Consider the following 19,627-nt stretch of genomic DNA (forward strand, 5'->3'; position numbering starts at 1 on the left):
TAAGTTTGTCAAAATTACATAGTCAAGGCTATGATGGAACTAATAACATGAGAGGAGAATTCAATGGTCTTAAAACTCTCAATTTAAGAGAAAATCAATTTGCTTTCTATATTCACTATTTTTGCTCTTCAACGTCAACTGGCTCTCACAATCAAATAGCTCTTCTTTTCAACAATCTTAATAATTTGATGACTGTGGTTGGAGTTCGTGCAAGCATAGAGTTATTTTAAGAGAAAAACAAGCAGTTAAAGTTATTAAAAGATTAAGTGAGTGAAATTTCAAGTGGGCATGGTCTAAATCAAGAAAGTAGTCTCCAAAGACCAGATGATACACGATGGGGATCACATTATGGTACGCTAATAAATTTGATTATATTATTTTTCCTCTGTTATTAATGTACTAAAAGTTGTCACACAAGATGGTAAAAGTTTTGACCAAAAAGGTAAAGCTTGTGGTTTATTGAGTTTGATACAATATTTTGAGTTTACATTCAATTTGCATTTGATTAAAAATATTTTGGGAATTACAAATAAATTGTCACGAGCATTGCAATGGAAATATCAAGATATTGTAAATGCTATGACAATATTTAAATTATCGAAATGTCTACAAAAGATGAGGGATGATGGATTGGAATTATTGCTTGTAGAACTTTCTTCGTTTTGTGAGATGCATCAAATCGTTATCACCTAAATTATAAAGCTTGCCATAGGGTGGGGCTTGGCGAATAGAAGTGGGTGGTTCAAAAGTAGTATGGGGTAGATAAAAGGCAATAAGGGATACGGATAAAAGGTCCCGGTCTTGGAAGAGACGTAGCATTACGAGCTATAAGTGGTATACTATTAATTTTCGTATGGGATGTAACCCCTATGCCACATAATGGTTGCAGACCCCCGAAAAAAACCCTTCTCAATTTCTATTATAACAAAATGGATGAGTATATGTAAACCCCAAAACAGAAATTCCCAAACATGGATGATGTTTATGTACTTCCAGGGCGGTCAAAGCATAATACTCAACATCATACTAATATGCACCATTACAAAGTTGAACTCTTTTATTCGGTGTTTGACAAACAACTTCAAAGCTCAACAATAACTTCAAAGAGATGAATATTGAGCTACTTTTGTGTTATATGTGAGAATCCAAACAACATTTTTCATGCTTTTGATAAGTTACTTCGTCTTTCTCAGTTTAATTCATTAGAATTTACCGAGCTTGATTTCATGGTACTTGTTAATAAATTAAAGACCTACATAATTGATATACAATCCAATGATGAATTTTTAGAAATAGATTAATTAATGGTCTTGCAAAGAAACTGGTCCAAACAAAAAGGAATGTTGTATATCCATTAGTATATATGCTTGTGAAGGTAGCCTTGATTTTATCTGCTGCAAATGCCTATCCCCCTCAACCACAAAATATCCGTCAACATCGTTAAGATAGTATATCAAAATATACACAAGTAGCATCAAATCGATAGTTTGTTTGGGCAAAAGTCCTAAATTGAATTAACTTTTACATCTTAAGTAAAGCCATGAACAAAACCTCCATGATCAATCGGATTGAGGGCTTTCGTACTTTTAACAATAAATTGAATTTCATTTTGTCGGATTTTGTGATTTCGTTGGTTGAGATATTTTATCATGTAGATTCAAAAAGGATTTTTGGTATCTACTGATGGTTCTTATCACATATGAGAATCTCCAACGTTGTTGTGGAGCCGATTGGTGATGAGAGAGGAAGAGTCGGTGATAGGAGAAGGATATTTGGTTGATGATTTGATAGAATCTTAGGCCTTTTGGGAGTTTTTTAATCAATATTGACTGTTTCTAGACTGTTTGTGAGGGTTTGAAAAAATTGGTGTATACCAGTTTTTTGAGCATCAATTTTGGATGATTTAAAAATTACTCAGAATCAGTGTAGTGCCAAACCTTTCGTTTTCTCGCTTGTTCACTGATTCCACTTTCACAAATTGCAACAATTATTTTCAACTAACATATTTTTTGAATTATAATGTTAATATTCATGATGAAATTCGAAGAGCATATATACAAAAGGGTCCATGCCAGCTTATAAATTATTTGTGCCTAGAAAGAATTTGGAGATTCGTCATTAAAGCAATTTAAAACTTCTTGGTTTAATTACTCTTTTTATTTGTTGGAATATAGTATAGTAAAAGATGCACTATTTTGTTTTTATTGTTATCTTTTCAAGCCAAATAAATGAAGAACATGGTGGTGGTGATTCTTTTGTTGATGGAGGGTTCTCAAATTGGAAAAAAAAATGAAAAAGGAAGGCTTCAAACTCATATTGGGAAGAGTACTAGTGTACACAACCAAGAACTGATTAAATATGATGCTTTTGTGAATCAGAAACAAAATTTTGATTATGTTCTCTTTAATAAGTCAAAAAGAACAAAGATGAGTATCGAATTCGTATGAATACATCAACGGCTTGTGTTCGATCGCTTCCACGACAAGGGCTTCCATTTTGTAGACATGACGAATCTAAAGATTCAAGAAATCAAGGGAATTTTCTTGAACTATTTCAGTGATCATGTGATCATAATAATGAGATTAAGGATGTTTCTTTGAAGAATGCTCCAGAAAATCTTCAGTTAATATCACCTAAAATTCAAAAGGATTTGTGAGTGCTATTGTATTTAAAACACTTGATGTTATTATGAAGGATATTGGTGGTGGGTTGTTTTCCATTCTTGTTGATGAATCCCATGATATTTCAGTAAAGGAGCAAATGTCAATTGTTTTATATTATGTGAATCGAAAAGGACAAGTAATGGAACATTTTCTTGGTGTCAAATGTAATGCCTTGAAAATTTATATAAAAATTTATTTGTACTATATGCTATATTTTTATATTTTGAAAGTTGAGGGGCTAAAGTAACTCAATTTTATTCTGATCAAATAATTAGATTTTGTTATAGCGATATTGAGAGGGTGTTTGAGCCCCATTTTTATGAAAAATGCTTTTTAAAATAGTAGGTTCATGAGAAATGTGTGATTGAAAAATAAGGAAAAAAATTTTGATTTACGTGTGATATTATTTTAATGAATAATATGTGGTTGAAAAGAAGATGGTGAAAAATATATCTTGGGAAGAATGGGAATCAAACAAGGCATTTATATATCAATATGAAACTCGTTGGATAGCTCATAATTAATCATGTATATTAGGCTTGAGAAAAAGTTAATTCGAATGAGCAAAGTTTAAGTTATTGAGTTGTTAAGGATTTGTCCCTAACTAGTATTTGATTGTTAATTTGGTTATGGATTTTAAAAGTTTGGTAGCCATGCAGGTACCAAGATAGAAGAAAAACATCTTTTTATTTGATTGTAATAAGGACTTGTTGTAATCCCATTGGAATTTCATATTGTTTTACGGGTACTTTAGATGACCTACTTTCTATACACACATGGAAGTTGGAATATTTTCACCACAAAAGCATTATACCTACATGGCATAGAACTAAATTCTGGCCACACGTATTTCAAAGTAGAATTTGCATCCATTAGTCATTATTTTCAGCTTACATTTAACAAGGTAGGATAACGAGGTGCACTTATTTTTATCCTGTTTAAATTATTTTTTGTGTTGTCGAATTATTATACATATGAAAGTTAAAGTTATGATATAACACGTATGATATGGTCATCCAGTACCAAAGATATGATATCTTTTGAGCTCTTACCGATTTCTAAAGATATGATGATGGTATGATACTTTGACACGCGATTTAAATATTTTTATTTGGGATCGCACCATAATTTTTCATGTCCTACTGAAAATTTTCACGTACTCGCCCTTTCCCCCTACTCCTCATAGGTTAGAACGGGTCGTTGATTGTCGGACGACGAGGTGCAGTCGTGAAGCCATAAATTATGGAATTTAATAAAAAATAATCCAGAATAACATGACTATGGATCTTTATTTTTCAGTGTCGTTTTAGTTTTATTTCCATGTGAAACTTGTTATTTAAGATTTGGAACATGTTTCAATTGATTGTGTTTCCTATGTGTTTTATTTATTATTGGTGGAGCCGAAAATTTAATGATATGATGTTTATTTAATTATTGAATGAAAATTTTAGTAACGATTTAAATTTTTAAAATTTGAGTCGTTATATTGAACATGTGTCTAGTACTACACTTCTCTCGCTTAAGAATACTATTGATCACTTATTCTCTACATTTAACTTAAATATATCTAATTTAAGAGGTCAAGGTAATGATGGGATAAGCAATATACAAGGTGAGTACAATTGTCTCAAAGCACTTATTTTGAAAGATAATCCGAGTGCTTTCTATATTCATTATTTTGCACATCAGCTGCAACTGGCTCTTTTAGCTATAGCAAACAAGCTTGTAGATATTGAAACATTCTTTACTTTAGAAAATGTTGTGGTAAATATTGTTGGAGGATTGTCTAAGCGGTGCGGTCTTCTTTGAGAGAAAAGAGGCTTGAAGTTGATGAATCATTGAGTCTTGGTGAAATCTTAAGTGAAAAGGGCATAATCAAGAAACTACTCTCAAGAACCCGATGATACTCGTTGGGACTCTCACTATAGTTCTTTACTTAATTGATTCTAATGTTTTTTGCATCAATTGATGTTGTTAGGATGATTGCCATTGATGATACTAACTGTGGAGAGCGAAATGAAGCACGTATTTTTTTAGAATCTACATTGATGATACTAGCTGTGATACTCATTGGGGCTCTCACTATAGTTCTTTACTTAATTGATTCTATTGCTTTTCCATCAATTGATGTCATTAAGATGATTGCCATTGATGATACTAGCTGTGGAAAGCGAGATGAAGCACGTATTTTGTTGGAATCTATATTGACATTTGATTTGAGGGTCGAAATCTGAAGCATGACTTTTTCAACTAAAAGTTGATGTATGATAATATTTTGATCATACTTCATCACTTTGACTTATTTCCTCATCCAATTGACCCCCTAGAACTTTCAAATATTCATCATGAGGTTTGATGCAACTTTTTAGTATTTGCACTTTAGTTTTCAAACTTTGAGTTTGCTTCATTTTAGCCCTTTTCTCTTGCAATCTTATTCCTTTATCTTCCAATTGTACCGAATTAAATCTTTCGTATTTTCGATCTTCATTTCGTTGACCGTCTCACCTATAAATTGTTTGCAATTTAGTCATCGACTTTTGGATTTCACCATTTTTCACTATTTTTGCATTCTTTTCTCCAATTCTTCATCAAGCATCGAGTTTTACCTATGAAATACAATATGACACATGTTAGGTAGTATTTTATCCAAAAAATAGTAAAATAACACCATTTAGTATCTGGAGTTCGTAGAAACTACACTCATCAAACCACAAACTTGAATCTTTTTTTGTCCTCAAATAAAACTAAAATCTAACAAACACACAAACATGCAGTACTAATTACCTCATTGGTGGCCGATCAATCAAGCAATGCAAAAAGATTTAGCTAGCTAACAAGGCTTTTTATCTTAGGATATAAATCATAATATCAAATATGTACACAACTTCAAAATCAAAATACAAAAATTAAAATTTACTTTTTCAATGTAAAATCGACGTGTGTATATGAGATGAATTAAGCATAGCATCATGAATTTATAAGTAGTTTCAATTCTTGACCGTCAATGGTCAAATATATTCTTTAATTACTAGCAAAATTCACACATCCCCATACTTTTTTTTTCGCTCTTTTCAAGTGTGTGACTTAAGTTTGAATTTTTATAATATCTTCACCCCTCTAGCTTAGGTAAATCTCACAAATTACAAGTCGATATGTCAATAAATAAGGATTCTCCATTGTTTGATTGTTTCAATCTCAAGAACTCAAATAGGCTAATAATTACTTATCAAAAGTCAAATTTTATTAAACAAGTGTTTGGAACTTAACCAAGTCATTCAGTGCATCTTCTGTTTCATGCACCTGTTTTTCCTCCCCCTTAAACTTTTTAAATGACCCCTTAGCGAACTTTATACCCATGACTCCCATGTCAGTTGGCTTTAGGCAGTAGATTCTAGCACTTTTACATACTTAATAACTCAAGTCATAAAATCTACGAAGAGAGATTTTCAAATAAAATATTTTTTTTATATATTTCGATTAGTGCAATATCTCTCATTAAACACATATCCAAGTAAATCGACTTCTTACTTGAGACTTTCGCCCAATTTCATCCAATTGATCTTAGATGATCCACACAAGATTTTTAATTCACATACGAAATCACCATTTATCTCAATATCTTCCTATAACGGTGAAATTCCCTCAAACTATTCTAAATTTGGTCTAAAGATGTAAAATATAGTGGTTTGATGTTTATCATCTATGGTCCACTATTTCAACTTATCCAATTATAAAATCAACTCATTTCTACACAATGCTAAACTTAATTCACGTACTAGTATGTATCAAACTTCACATGAAAAAGTAAAAATTAACTTAAGCATGCAACATATTCACCAATCATTGATCAATTTATAATTCAATATATTCCTGATTGCCAATCAAGCCAAACTCACGCAAGCACACACAAAGGGAATATTTTTGAATTTAAAAAAAAAGTTTTAATCGTTTTTTGTATTTTTCTAATATTTAAAGTAATAAAACACATAAAAACAAAAAAATAAAAGAAAATTCATATTTTTCACCTCCAAACTTAAATTAGACATTGTCTTAAATGTCTTAAATCCTGAATTCACATATTGTCTTAAATGTCTTAAATCCTGAATTCACATATAAAGGGATGGAAAAGAAAATGAAGAAAATACTCCTCGATATGGCATAAAATTCAATAGCTAGCTTTTCCTATTGCTAATGTTGTCTCATTGGTCAATATTGGTTTAATTGTTTTGTGACGTTATGTTCCTGTACAATGCGGTTAAATAAAAAAATAAGATAAAAAATATAGAACATGTGTTACTTAGCTCAAACATCTAGTACACCGACTAATAACTTGAGGACCTAAAGGAAAACAAAAAGTGAATGATGATTCCCTAATAATCAAATAAAAACTACTCAAAATTATTTTAAGTCTAGCAAGTATAATAAATAGAAGAGATAGAAATATTGGGTTGCCTATCAACAAGAGCAGTTTAAAGTCCTGAGCTTGACTCCTACAATTTGTAGGCTCTTCATAGTGGCTTGAAAAGGGAATTTTCAGCCCTGCACTTTAAGGACCGATTGCATTTTTTTTCTTTTATCTTTCATCTTCCATATAATCAAGTTTGCATTGTTGTCCCTACCAACAATTTCACCTTCATCTGGCCTGCCTTTGTAACTCTCAAAATGATATACTCTTTGGCAATCCTCAAAGTACAAGGGTTGCTTAATTGTATTTTCCATGATGAAGCTATGTTGCTTATCATCCACCTTGAAGACTATCTCATTAGTATCAAAATCCAGCAAGGCTCGACTTGTAGATAAGAATGTCCTTCTTAGAATTATTGGCATCCGATGTGCCTCTTCTATGTCCAGGATGATGAAGTCAACTGGAAAAATGAACTCTCCGCCTTGATAAGCATGTCTTCGACTATTCCATAGGGGTGCTTCAGTGATCAATCCACTAACTGAAAGATAATAAATACCACCTTTGGATCTCCAAATCCTAATTTCCTGTAAAGAGACAAAAGAATTAAATTAATACTCGCTTCTAAATTAATTAAACAATTTATATCATGTAAACATCCTATGGAGCAAGATGAAGTGAAACCCCTTGAATCTTTAAATTTAGGAGGGATCCTACATTGAATGATCACACTGCACTCTTCAGATAAAGCTATTGTTCCATGCTTGGACAGCTTCCTTCTCTTAGTTATCATCTCCTTAAAAAAACTTGGAGTAGTTTGGAATTTGAAGGATCGCATCAATGAAAGGGACGTTGACATGCAGCTATTTGAGAACTTTTAGGAACCTTGTGAACTGCTTCTCCAACTTGTTATTTTTCAACTTTTTAGGAAATGGGACTGTGTGCAAATGCTTTGATAGGAACTTTTACCTCAACTTGTGGACTGTCCGAAGGCATTTGCCGATCCTTCTCTATTGATTCTTCAAAATACTCCACTTGTTCTTTGCCTTTTGTAGATACCTAAATACCTCTAGTCCCGTTTTTTCTTATAGCAATATTCGGTAGTTGAATCCCACTTCTAGTGGTGATGACCTAAAGCTGAGTGGCGGAGATGAATGACGGTGACTTTTTAGATTCAAACCTCACCACCCCCAACTACTAGTACTTGTTCCCATGGATTTTTCTCTGTGTCGCTAGGCAATATACCCTGTGGTTTGTTGGCTATTGTAGTTGCTATCTGTCCTACGTACTATTTCAAATTCTTAACAGAAGCCTGTTGATTCTGGAAACTGGACTCAATCTTTGTGATATACTGAGATAGCAAATCATCCAATGAGGGACTTTTCTCTTGCTGATGTTGCTGCTACTATTGGAACCCTAGTGGTTTATTCTGATAATTCTGTCCTTGATTATTAGCCCATGAGGGATTTGTCAGCTTGTTCCAGTCTGAATGGTAATTATTAGGTAGTTTTGTTGCCTCAACCTGTTCTGGCTGACCCATATGAGTAGAAGCTAAATGACAACTTGTAGTGATGTGATCTGCCACATAACCTGCGCACACCAGAGTTGGAGTTCGTACCATATTCACGGAATGAGTCAAAGTGTCAAGCTTTCTTATTATTGCCTCCATATGTGCTGCTAATGCAGCTACCGCATTCACATTATGTATACCAACTATTTTCCTATAGACTTCCCTATCGCTTGGCCATATTGATTATTTTCTACTATTTTATCATACAGTTCATAAGCATCATCCACGTCCATAATCATTATCTATCTTCCTGCTGAAGCATCTATCATATTCTTGAATTCTTGGTGTATTCCGTAGTAAATGAGGTATACTTGTACTTACATAGAATGTTAAGGTTGGGACACTTCTATAATACGTTCTTATACTTATCCCATGCCTGTGGATATCTCTTGAGGTCTTTCTACTTAAATGTTTGGATTTCATTCTGAATTCGATGGACTCGAGATGGTGGAAAAAATTTCATCGTGAACTTTTGCACTATGTCATTCCACAAAAAGATGCTCCCGGGAGGTAATGTAGACCTACTCTCTTACAGCATCCTTCAGAGTGTGAGGGAGTAATCGCATCCAAAATGCATCAGTTGACATCCGTTCATGACTAATAACTTCGCACAACATGAAAAATAGCTTGTATATGTTGAGAACCTGATGACTCCGGAAGAGGTTTATGACATTTGATCGGATGTAGAAGTTAGCCTGTCCAAGATGATCGAAGGTTGAACTGGAGCTGGCATTGGATTAACATAATCCCCTATTAATACCGATTGAGCACGAGGTGGTTGCTGAATTGGAAGTGTTGCTTTCTGTAGTGTATCTTGAACTTGATTTTGATTCCCAGCCATGATCCCAACTCTTTTCGATTCTATTCTACGTTGCTTGAAAGTCCTTTCAATCTCGAGATCTATAGGGAGAATCTCAACTGTGTCAGGAACTTGTATAAACTGATAGATGCCTAAAAGAGTGAATCAAGAAAAGATTAAGTATCTGAATTAAAGCCTAAAAAGAACAAAAATAAAAATAAAAAAATTGAACTTAATATACACTACTAAACTAAAATTAAATCCATTATTCTTCAATAACGACGTCAAAAACTTGTTCGTAGAAAACTCACAAGCGTATGAGATCCTTAATAAGTAATAAAAATTAGTGAGTTTCAAGTTTATCGTTCCCATGTTCAGGTCAAGTTTTGGTATTTAAAAGATGTTAAAAAGATTGCATTGAATTGTCACCAAAACAAAAAGAAAATCGAATTTTCCATTTTTGTACTGAGATGTGTGCCTAGGCATATCTAGGGCACGCACTTGGCTGGTTTGCGATGTGTGCCTCTCCAAATGGCGAGGGTGCGAGCCTCTCCTAATTTTCGACAACTAAATAATTTTTAATATTTTTGTCATAACTTTTTCTCTCAATATCCTATTGAGATAATTCAAAGTGCATTGAAAAACTAACTCAGAGGACTACAATGTTTTAGAAGTATCATTTTTTAATTCGAAAGTTTCCTATGCCAAAATTGGGTCTCAATATGTGGCTAAAAATTTGATGTATACATTTTTCGGCGGAAAGTTAATGTATGATAATGCTTTGACCATACTTTATCCCTTTAACTTATTTCCTCATCCAATTGACCCTTAGCACTTTCCAATCTTCATCTTGAGATTCGACACAATTTTTTAGTATTTTCATTTTAGTCCCCGAACTTTGAGTTTGCTTCATCTCAGTCCTTTTTCTCTTGCAATCTTATTCATTTATCTTCCATATCCAATTAAATCTTTGGTATTTTTGATCTTCATTTTGTTGTCTGTCTCATCCATGAATTGTTTGTAATTTAGTCCTTGACTTTTGGATTTCGCCATTTTTACTATTTTTGCATTCTTTTTTCTAATTCTTCATCAAACATCGAGTTTTACCTATAAAATGCAATACAAAACACATGTTAGGTTGTATTTTATCCGAAGAACAGTAAAATATCATCATCTAGTCTCTTGAATAAATGTAAAAACTACGCGTATCAAGAGAGAACATTGATATTCCCAACATGGACGTTATGTTTATACCTCTACGCCGTTCATAGCGTAACACTCAAGGAATCACAAATCTACTACATTTTCATGTGAATTTCTTCTACGCTATCATTGATATGCAAATTCATGTGTCGAATGATCATTTTTTCGAGGCAAATAACAATTAACTCTTTTGTGTTGCATGTTTGTGTCTGGATAATTCATTTCCTGCTTTCGATAAGGACAAGTTAATTCAATTGTGAGAGAATTATTCCAAAAATCTAAAACCAATAGAGATCTTAGCACTTGAAGAGCAAATACAGACATATATTATTATATGTGCACTCATGAAGTTTTAGAGAAGTTATGCAGCCTTAATGATCTTGCAAAAAAGTTGGTTGCGGTAAAAAATGTGGTGCACCCATTAGTTTACTGGCTTGTAACATTAGCGTTAATTCTTCCAGTTGTTACTATTATTGTCACACCCCTCATTTTTAGTTAAATTCAAGAGTTGAATTTTCAAGTAAAAGTCAAATAGGGACTTAAATTAAATAAATAATTCTATTGGGACTTAATTGATCAAATTATTTTATTGGGGTTTATTTTATAAATTGTCAATATTTTAAGGTCTAAGATGGATAAAAATTAATTTTTGGAGATTTACTTATATATTATCAAAAGCAAAGTGGTTAGATTTTATATCCAATGGAAGTTAAGGATTTAATGTGATGTTATATGGAAGTGGAGGACTTGAATGCAAATGAGGGCATTAGTGGATTACAATTGTCAGATGCTCAACTATTTAGCCATTTTCAATTGATATATACCTACAAAAATCTGGAAACGGGGCAGAGAAGCTGGAAAAATTGAGAAGAAAGAAAGAAAAGAGAAAGGAAAGAGAGAAAGAAGAAAAGAAAGAAAGGAAAAAGGAAAAGGAAAAGGAAAAAAGGTAGGTTGGCTATTCCAATTTCATCTTCAATTTGACAAATTTTTTAGTATGTTTTATGCTTAATTTTTTTAGGGTTGCGATTTATTGGTTTAATTTCCAGATTGAAGGAAGAGATATGTTTGTAAGCCAATATTTTTGAATTGGGAAGGCTACTTTTAATAGGTATGAAATACCAATTTTGGAAAAAAAATCTTGAATTTTTATTTGGGTTTTTGAATGAATATAGTTAAGAGGAATAATTGTAGAGATGAAATACTCATTTGAAGGCATGAATTTACGGAGCAAGATGGAAAATTAAATTGGTTAAATTATAATTATTAGTTTTACTAATTTGGAAGAAGGAATTATTTTTATGTTTGAAGTGAAGATTATTTTGATGAATTAGATTTTAATGAAAGGACTAGAAGGTAGAATTAGTTCCAATTGTGAAGGAAATTAAGGAATATATCCAAGTGTCGAGTATTTCGTAGTTAAAAGTTAAGAATACTTGGTAGTGTAGTTGTTAAATTGGTTATCTTGTATCATATTTCAGGAGATGACGAGAAGATTGAAATCATGATCAATCCATAACTTGGTGAGTGGATATAAAACTTATTTTCAAAAATTAATATTTATTAAATTTATGTTAGATTAGAAAATTTATTATTTCATACAGTTGATTTGACAACATGATTTTTAGAATAAAGTTTCATTAGCAAGTTTTATTAAAATTACATGTTGCGGTATAGCTAAAGTTATTTTTTAAAAACCACCAGAAAATACCCAGGTGATTTTACCCCAGTTTGCACTGGTGTGAATGTGTTTCCATAGTGTATGACTAATTTTGGTGATTTCACCCGCTCTGCACTATTGTGAATGTGTTTCCATAGTGTATGACCATATTATCAGAGGTCTTTAGGACCCACTCTTGTACACACATAAGCTTTGGGCCGTGTACTAGGGTGATTAGCCTTTGGGACAGTTCTGCGTACGTATGACCAGATTATCAGATTACCAAATTATCAGAATATCAGATTTGAATGGCTCTACCTTGTACATCGAGATTACTCTGTACATGAGTAAGGCTATTAATTGGGTACCTTTTTGTGTGATTTTTCAGTATTTCTACTGCTTATCAGATTTTAGATTATAGAATTTAGTCTATTCAGTTCTCAGATTAAAGCATTCAGCTTATAGTATTGATCAGCAGCAAGATTTCATAGATTTTCACGGATATCATATAATTTATATTCGTTACATTTACAGTTATTTATCTAGAATGAATAACAAAGAATTTTATGATGTATTCATGTTTGATTGTAAAAAGTGTTACTAGATTTCAGAATTTGTTAAAGTTTCAATAGAGCAAGAATTTTCAGAAAATATGCATAAATGAGAAAAGTATACTTATTTGCAAACCATTCACTCATTGTGTTACAAGCTCATGTTTTGCCACCATTTTTCTGAGCAGATAGTAGCGGAGTTCAGCAGTCTTGGAGCCTGTCAGTTCTCCTAATTGAGCCACACGTCAGTAGTTTTATAGCCTACTTTATCAGATTATTATTTGATATCTTTAGTATGTTTGGGGACCTTTGGTTGTAAAGTTATTATCGATTTGCTAGTATTCTATTTGAACAATTTGGATTTTGAGGGGCTGGTGTACCTTGTTTTATATTATATGTATTGATTTGAGGAAAATTGGTAATTGTTTAGGTGGTTTTAGTTCGTATTTCAGGGGAAACTCCGTTAAAATTCTGTTAAAAATATTTCTCAATCAAGCAAGTCAAGGTTGCCTTGATGGTGGGTCCGACATTCAGTTGGTATCTACCATCGACACACAACACGTGTCGAGTCCACTAAGATGATTCGGGACAGATTGTGTTAATTGGTATCAGAGCATGGTTCAGTGGTTGTTAAGCTCGAGTAATTAATGAGTTTCTTTTTCTGAATAGTATGTCATTGAAATTATTAGCCATGGCATGGTGGCAGAACTCACAGGCTCCAATGTGGTATTTGAAACTCATATTGCCCTTGATAACGAAGTTATGGTAGCTAAGAAACTAAAAGGATCTTTATTTATTTGGGCATAATAAATATGCGGATGTTATTGAGAATTATCCGATGGTAATGAGAGTTGTTAGAGTTGTCATGTTGGCACCATGTTAAATTTTCTCTAATATATTAATAATTGTGCTATATATCCAATAGGTAGTTAAGTGAAGAGTATAACTTTTCTTAGTAATGAGATTTATTGGGTTATGAGTTTCTTTCGTGATTATTAGAGGGAATGTCCTTTAGATGCCTTGGATGATAAGTATTGTCTAATGTTGATCTATGTATAACTGGTCACATTAAAGGTGAAATCATGATTGCTTTGTAAATTTAAAAGTTTGTGGTATTATGTGAATTATTGTGGAAATTTGTAATCATATTTAGTATATGGAAGAAAATGCATGTATTAGAATATCAAGAGGTGGAGATATAGTAAGAAATCTTGTTCATGACAGAAATAATGAAATCATATGGAATGTCGATTCGTGACGAAAATGGTGTTATTAAATATGTTTTACCTGATGATTTTGAGTAAATTAATGGGACTATGGTTCCTTTCTTGTTGATTAAAGAATGATTAAGTATCTAGGTCTATACTTCAACTACTATAGAAGGAAATATTAAGGGTTTAATTACTCGGTTTAGGTGTATGAAAATAAGTTATGATGAATGAAAAAAGAGAAAATATTTCTTACAATTCAGAAATGACTAGTATGTAAGTATATCAGATGCAGGGATTTAATGGTTGACAATGTTATAAGCTGTTGGGTTGGTACAGAGGTGTATGTGATCTAGTACTCAATAAGAGTGTAACGACGAACATATATCAGTTTGGAATTAGAGTTTTAATAATTTTGTAGGTTATCTATCTATATGCATTCGAAGGAATGGAGTTGCCTAAATATTAAATTACTTGCGAGATTATGTGATTTTTTTAATGTAGATATAGGAAAGTTTCGATTATAATTTGCATGATAAATAAAATGGAATGATATTATGTGTAATCGATGACAATTATATGAGAAATCTTAATTATCTCTGAAAAACTAAATGATCATTAGTATCATCGGAGATTGTGGTAATTTGTAGCCACTCATATGGGGGGATGATAGAAATTATGGTGGTGTGTATCTATATATATATGTGATAAGAGTCTCGTGGCGAATTAATAATGAAATTATACTGAATATTGATTGGTAGAGAATAATATGTTATTATGTATGTTATTCATTGAGGAAATTGACATTTATGTGACTCCGATCATTTTAAATAATTATGGGTTATTGGATTATAAGAGATGTGAAAAAGATATGGATAGATTTCACAAGGAGGATTTATTGTGGGGGTAAATTGTTGTTTACGAAAGAGAATATTGAATCGGTATATCTATGTTAATTGCGTAAAAGGTATGAAAGGAAGGAGTTGAATAAATGCACATAGATCGTCATTCTTGAGTTATAGTAAAGTAATCATATATTGAAGTAAAGAATGGCATATTTGAAAATTATGATGATTGAAAAATTTGCATACGGAATCTTGATGGTATATTATTGTGTGAGATGTTGCTTGATAGTTATAAAGAGCACTATTTTTGTGTGATCCTAAGGAAATAGGTATAATCAAATGTTTGAAGTTATACAATGTGACCATAAATGATAAGGTTACATGATATAGTGTATAGCAAGTGAAGAAATGTTATGGTTGTCCTATAGCCAAGTATTGTGATGAGATATTTGGGTTATTAATTAACTTTGTCAAGGCCATTTGTGGATTATTATATTATATTATATTATATACAATCTAGAAGCTTCGAGCTAAATTTGGAAGTTAAGGTGAATTTAATGAATTTTTAGTAACGTAAAGTTTGGGAGATTTTCAATTGTATTTTTAGATCTCTCGAATAAAGTATTCCATTCTTATCGAGATCTATAGGTTGTGGAACATATGGAGGATGTGTTGGATAGTTTAAAGTCTAAGATGATCATCAAATGTAAATTTTATTAAATTGTGGAATGGTATCTTTAGATTATAATATTAATTGTACGTCTTTGTGCAATATACAAGAAGGCTTATGCATTGGTAATAGGTCAATGGCCTCTTTATGGAATAAGAGTAAAAAATTATCATGGATTAAATATTATTATTGTATTTTCATAAAAAGAAAGAGCACCAAAATCGTGTCGGTTTAGAAATGTCACAAGCTTTGCTATCAGATTACATTATGATGAAATATGTACTCTCGTATCTAAAGTTGATGAAGGCCTAATTTATGATAATGAATTATATTAAGGTTTAGAAAGTATGCTAAAGTAAATGATGAATTATAGATATTACTATAGATTGTTAAAGATGTATGATTCAGACATGTTTTATTGTTAGTTATATTGGGGTTGGAGTTAGAAATTGTACTGTTATATTCTTGCAAGAAACATCGATACTTATATATCACCGAGTTTAAGGTATATTTCAATTTGAAAGGGTTGAAATTGAAGTTGTGTATATATTATCATTGGTTGATATAGAATTAAAAGAAAAGGAACATCATATTGAGCTATCTCAATTATTGTTGGGGATAACTAGAATTTTAGAAAACCATGAATAATTGAAATTTTTGTAGATAATGTTAATTTAGAATTGGAGTAGCTACCAACAAACATTTTTCGACTGGGGTTCCAAATAAATAGAATGGAGACAAAAATGGTATTTGAATCATTGTTGATAGATCGATAAAGGTTAAAAGAATTCTTTTCAAATGATATAGTCAGTTCATGAGATAGAATTATTAAATTATATTTAGATAAGATTTCTGTTTATATGGAGTTTGAGTATCTATCTTTGACTTAGGGAGTTATATAACTAAATTACATTGTGTAGCTTCTTGGAATATTAGACACTATGAGGACAAGTTTAGAACACAGGTTATGAACTACAGTTTGTTGATTAAAGGGGACTTGGATAATTAGTTATTTTCATGGTGTGACATGTTAGAACTAGATACAAGTGATGTTATGTAAGGTTATACTTAGAGGGTGAAATATTCTATGGACATTTATTGTGATGATTGGCGAAAGAATGTTATTCAGTCTTAGTATGTAACAATTGTTATATAAAAGGGAGTTGATTAGAGAATAGTTCAAATCATGACATAAGATGAAGTTTTGAAGAGTATAAAAATAATATCTTGGACTTCAAATTGGAAAATAGCTGAATTTTTCTAAGATATGATAAAATGAAAAGTTGAGAATTTCACATATTGATCTTTGAGATATTATTTGGAACTTGGGTCAAATTGTTTAATGATGAAGTTTACAATGAGGTTATATGATATTTTATAATGTATGGTCTATTTCTAAGGCTTAGTAAGTAGATATCAGATTTAGTTTATGCTTTAAGATTGCTAGTGAAGTTAAAGAGAGCTTAGTTAGATAAGATGCCTAGATATGAAAGAATGAAGTTATGTCTAGTTAAAGGTTGCTAGAAAATTTATTCGTTATGTGTGCTCTATACCTTTATATGTTCGAATTCTAGTTGATAGAATTTCGAGGACGAAATTCTTTGAAGGGGGTAAGATTGTCACACCCTTCATTTTTAGTTAAAGTCAAGAGTTGAATTTTCAAGTCAAAGTCAAATAGGAACTTAAATAAAATAAATAATTCTATTGGGACTCAATTGACCAAATTATTTTATTGGGGTTTATTTTATAATTTGTCAATATTTTAAGGTCTAAGATGGATAAAAATTAATTTTTGGAGATTTACTTATATATTATTGAAAGTAAAGTGGTTAGATTTTATATCCAATGGAAGTTAAGGATTTAATGTGATGTTATATGGAAGTGGAGGACTTGAATGCAAATGATGGCATTAGTGGATTACAATTGTCAAATGCTCAACTATTTAGCCATTTTCAATTGATATATACCTACAAAAATCTGGAAACAGGGCAGAGAAGCTGGAAAAATCGAGAAGAAAGAAAGAAAAGAGAAAGGAAAGAGAGAAAGAAGGAAAGAAAGAAAGGAAAAGGAAAAAGAAAGAAAAAAAGGTAGGGTTGACTATTCCAATTTCATCTTCAATTTGACAAATTTCTTGGTATGTTTTATGCTTAATTTTTTTAGGGTTGCGATTTATTGGTTTAATTTCCAGATTGAAGGAAGGGATATGTTTGCAAGCCAATATTTTTGAATTGGGAATGCTACTTATAGGTATGAAATACCAATTTTGGAAAAACCTTGAATTTTTGTTTGGGTTTTTGAATTAATATAGTTAACAGGAATAATTGTAGAGATGAAATATTCATTTGAAGGCATGAAGTTATGGAACAAGATGGAAAATTAAATTGGTTAAATTATAATTATTAGTTTAACTAGTTTGGAAGAAGGAATTATTTTTATGTTTGAAGTGAAGATTATTTTGATGAATTAGATCTTAATGAAAGGACTAGAAGGTAGAATTAGTTCCAATTGTGAAGGAAATTAAAGAATATATCCAAGTGTCAAGAAGTCGAGTATTTTGTAGTTAAAAGTTAAGAATACTTGGTAGGGTAGTTGTTAAATTGGTTATCTTGTATCATATTTCAGGAAATGACGAGAAGATTGAAATCATGATCAATCCATAACTTGGAGAGTGGATATAAAACTTATTTTGCAGAAATTAATATTTATTAAATTTATGTTAGATTAGAAAATTTATTATTTCATACAGTTGATTTAATAACATGATTTTTTGAATAAAGTGGATTTATAATCAGTTATTTTTTAAAGTTAAATTCAGTTTAATTAAATCATTTCATTTGCATGTTTTATTCGAATTACATGTTTCGGTATAACTAAAGTTATTTTTTAAAAACCACCAGAAAGTACCAAGGTGATTTTACCCCAGTTTGCATTGGCGTGAATGTGTTTCCACAGTGTATGACTAATTTTGGTAATTTTACCCACTCTGCACCATTGTGAATGTGTTTTCATAGCATATGACCAGATTATCAGAGGTCTTTGGGACCCACTCTCGTACACACATAGGCTTTGGGCCGTGTACTAGGGTGATTAGCTTTTGGGGCAATTCTGCGTACGTATTGTTAGATTATCAGATTACCAAATTATCAGAATATTATATTTGAATGGCTCTACCTTGTACATCAAAATTACTCTGTACATGAGTAAAACTATTCATTGGGTACCTTTTCGTGTGATTTTTCAGTATTTCTACAACTTATCAGATTTCAAATTATAGAATTCAGTCTATTTAGTTCTCAGATTAAAGCATTCAACTTATAGTATTGATCAGCAGCAATATTTCATAGATTTTCACGGATGTCATATTATTTATATTCGTTTCATTTTACGGTTATTTATCTAGAATGAAGAACAAAGAATTTTATGATGTATTCATGTGTGATTGAAAAAAGTGTTACTAGATTTCAAAATTTGTTAAAGTTTCAATAAAGCAAGAATTTTCAGAAAATATGCATAAATGAGAAAAATATACTTATTTGCAAACCATTCACTCACTGTGTTACAAGCTCATGTTTTGCCACCCATTTTCTGAGCAGATAGTAGCGGAGTTCAGCAATCTTGGAGCTTGTTAGTTCACCTAATTGAGCCACACGTCAGTAGTTGTATAGCCTACTTTATCAGATTATTATTTGATATCTTTAGTACGTTTGGGGACCTTTGGTTGTAAAGTTATTATCAATTTGCTAGTATTCTATTTGAACAGTTTGGATTTTGAGGGGTTGGTGTACCTTGTTTTATATTATATGTATTGATTTGAGCAAAATTAGTAATTGTTCAGGTGGTTTTAGTTCGTATTTCAGGGGAAACTCCGTCAAAATTCTGTTAAAAATATTTTTCAGTCAAGCAAGTCAAGATTGCCGTGATGGTGGGTCGGGCGTTCAGTTGATATCTACCATCGACGCACAACACGTGTCGAGTCCACTAGGATGATTCGGGACGGGTTGTGTCAATTATGGTAGAGAGAATATTTTCTACAATGAAGATTAGCAAGAATCGACTGCG

The 19,627-nt window shown here is 31.6% G+C and overlaps 2 long non-coding RNA genes across 2 annotated transcripts; both read left to right on the plus strand.

The window, feature by feature from the left end:
- Positions 1-11,335: 11,335 nt before the first annotated feature.
- Positions 11,336-13,750, plus strand: LOC111409860. The gene is made up of 3 exons (XR_002705564.1): positions 11,336-11,745; positions 12,116-12,157; positions 13,034-13,750. It is a non-coding gene; the product is annotated as an uncharacterized LOC111409860 (long non-coding RNA).
- A 3,904-nt stretch (positions 13,751-17,654) lies between these two features.
- LOC111409861 lies at positions 17,655-19,340 on the plus strand. The gene is made up of 2 exons (XR_002705565.1): positions 17,655-17,815; positions 19,162-19,340. It is a non-coding gene; the product is annotated as an uncharacterized LOC111409861 (long non-coding RNA).
- The last annotated feature ends 287 nt before the right edge of the window (positions 19,341-19,627 follow it).

This window comes from Olea europaea, chromosome 15, assembly GCF_002742605.1.
Source record: "Olea europaea var. sylvestris chromosome 15, O_europaea_v1, whole genome shotgun sequence".
Classification (NCBI taxonomy): Eukaryota; Viridiplantae; Streptophyta; class Magnoliopsida; order Lamiales; family Oleaceae; genus Olea; species Olea europaea.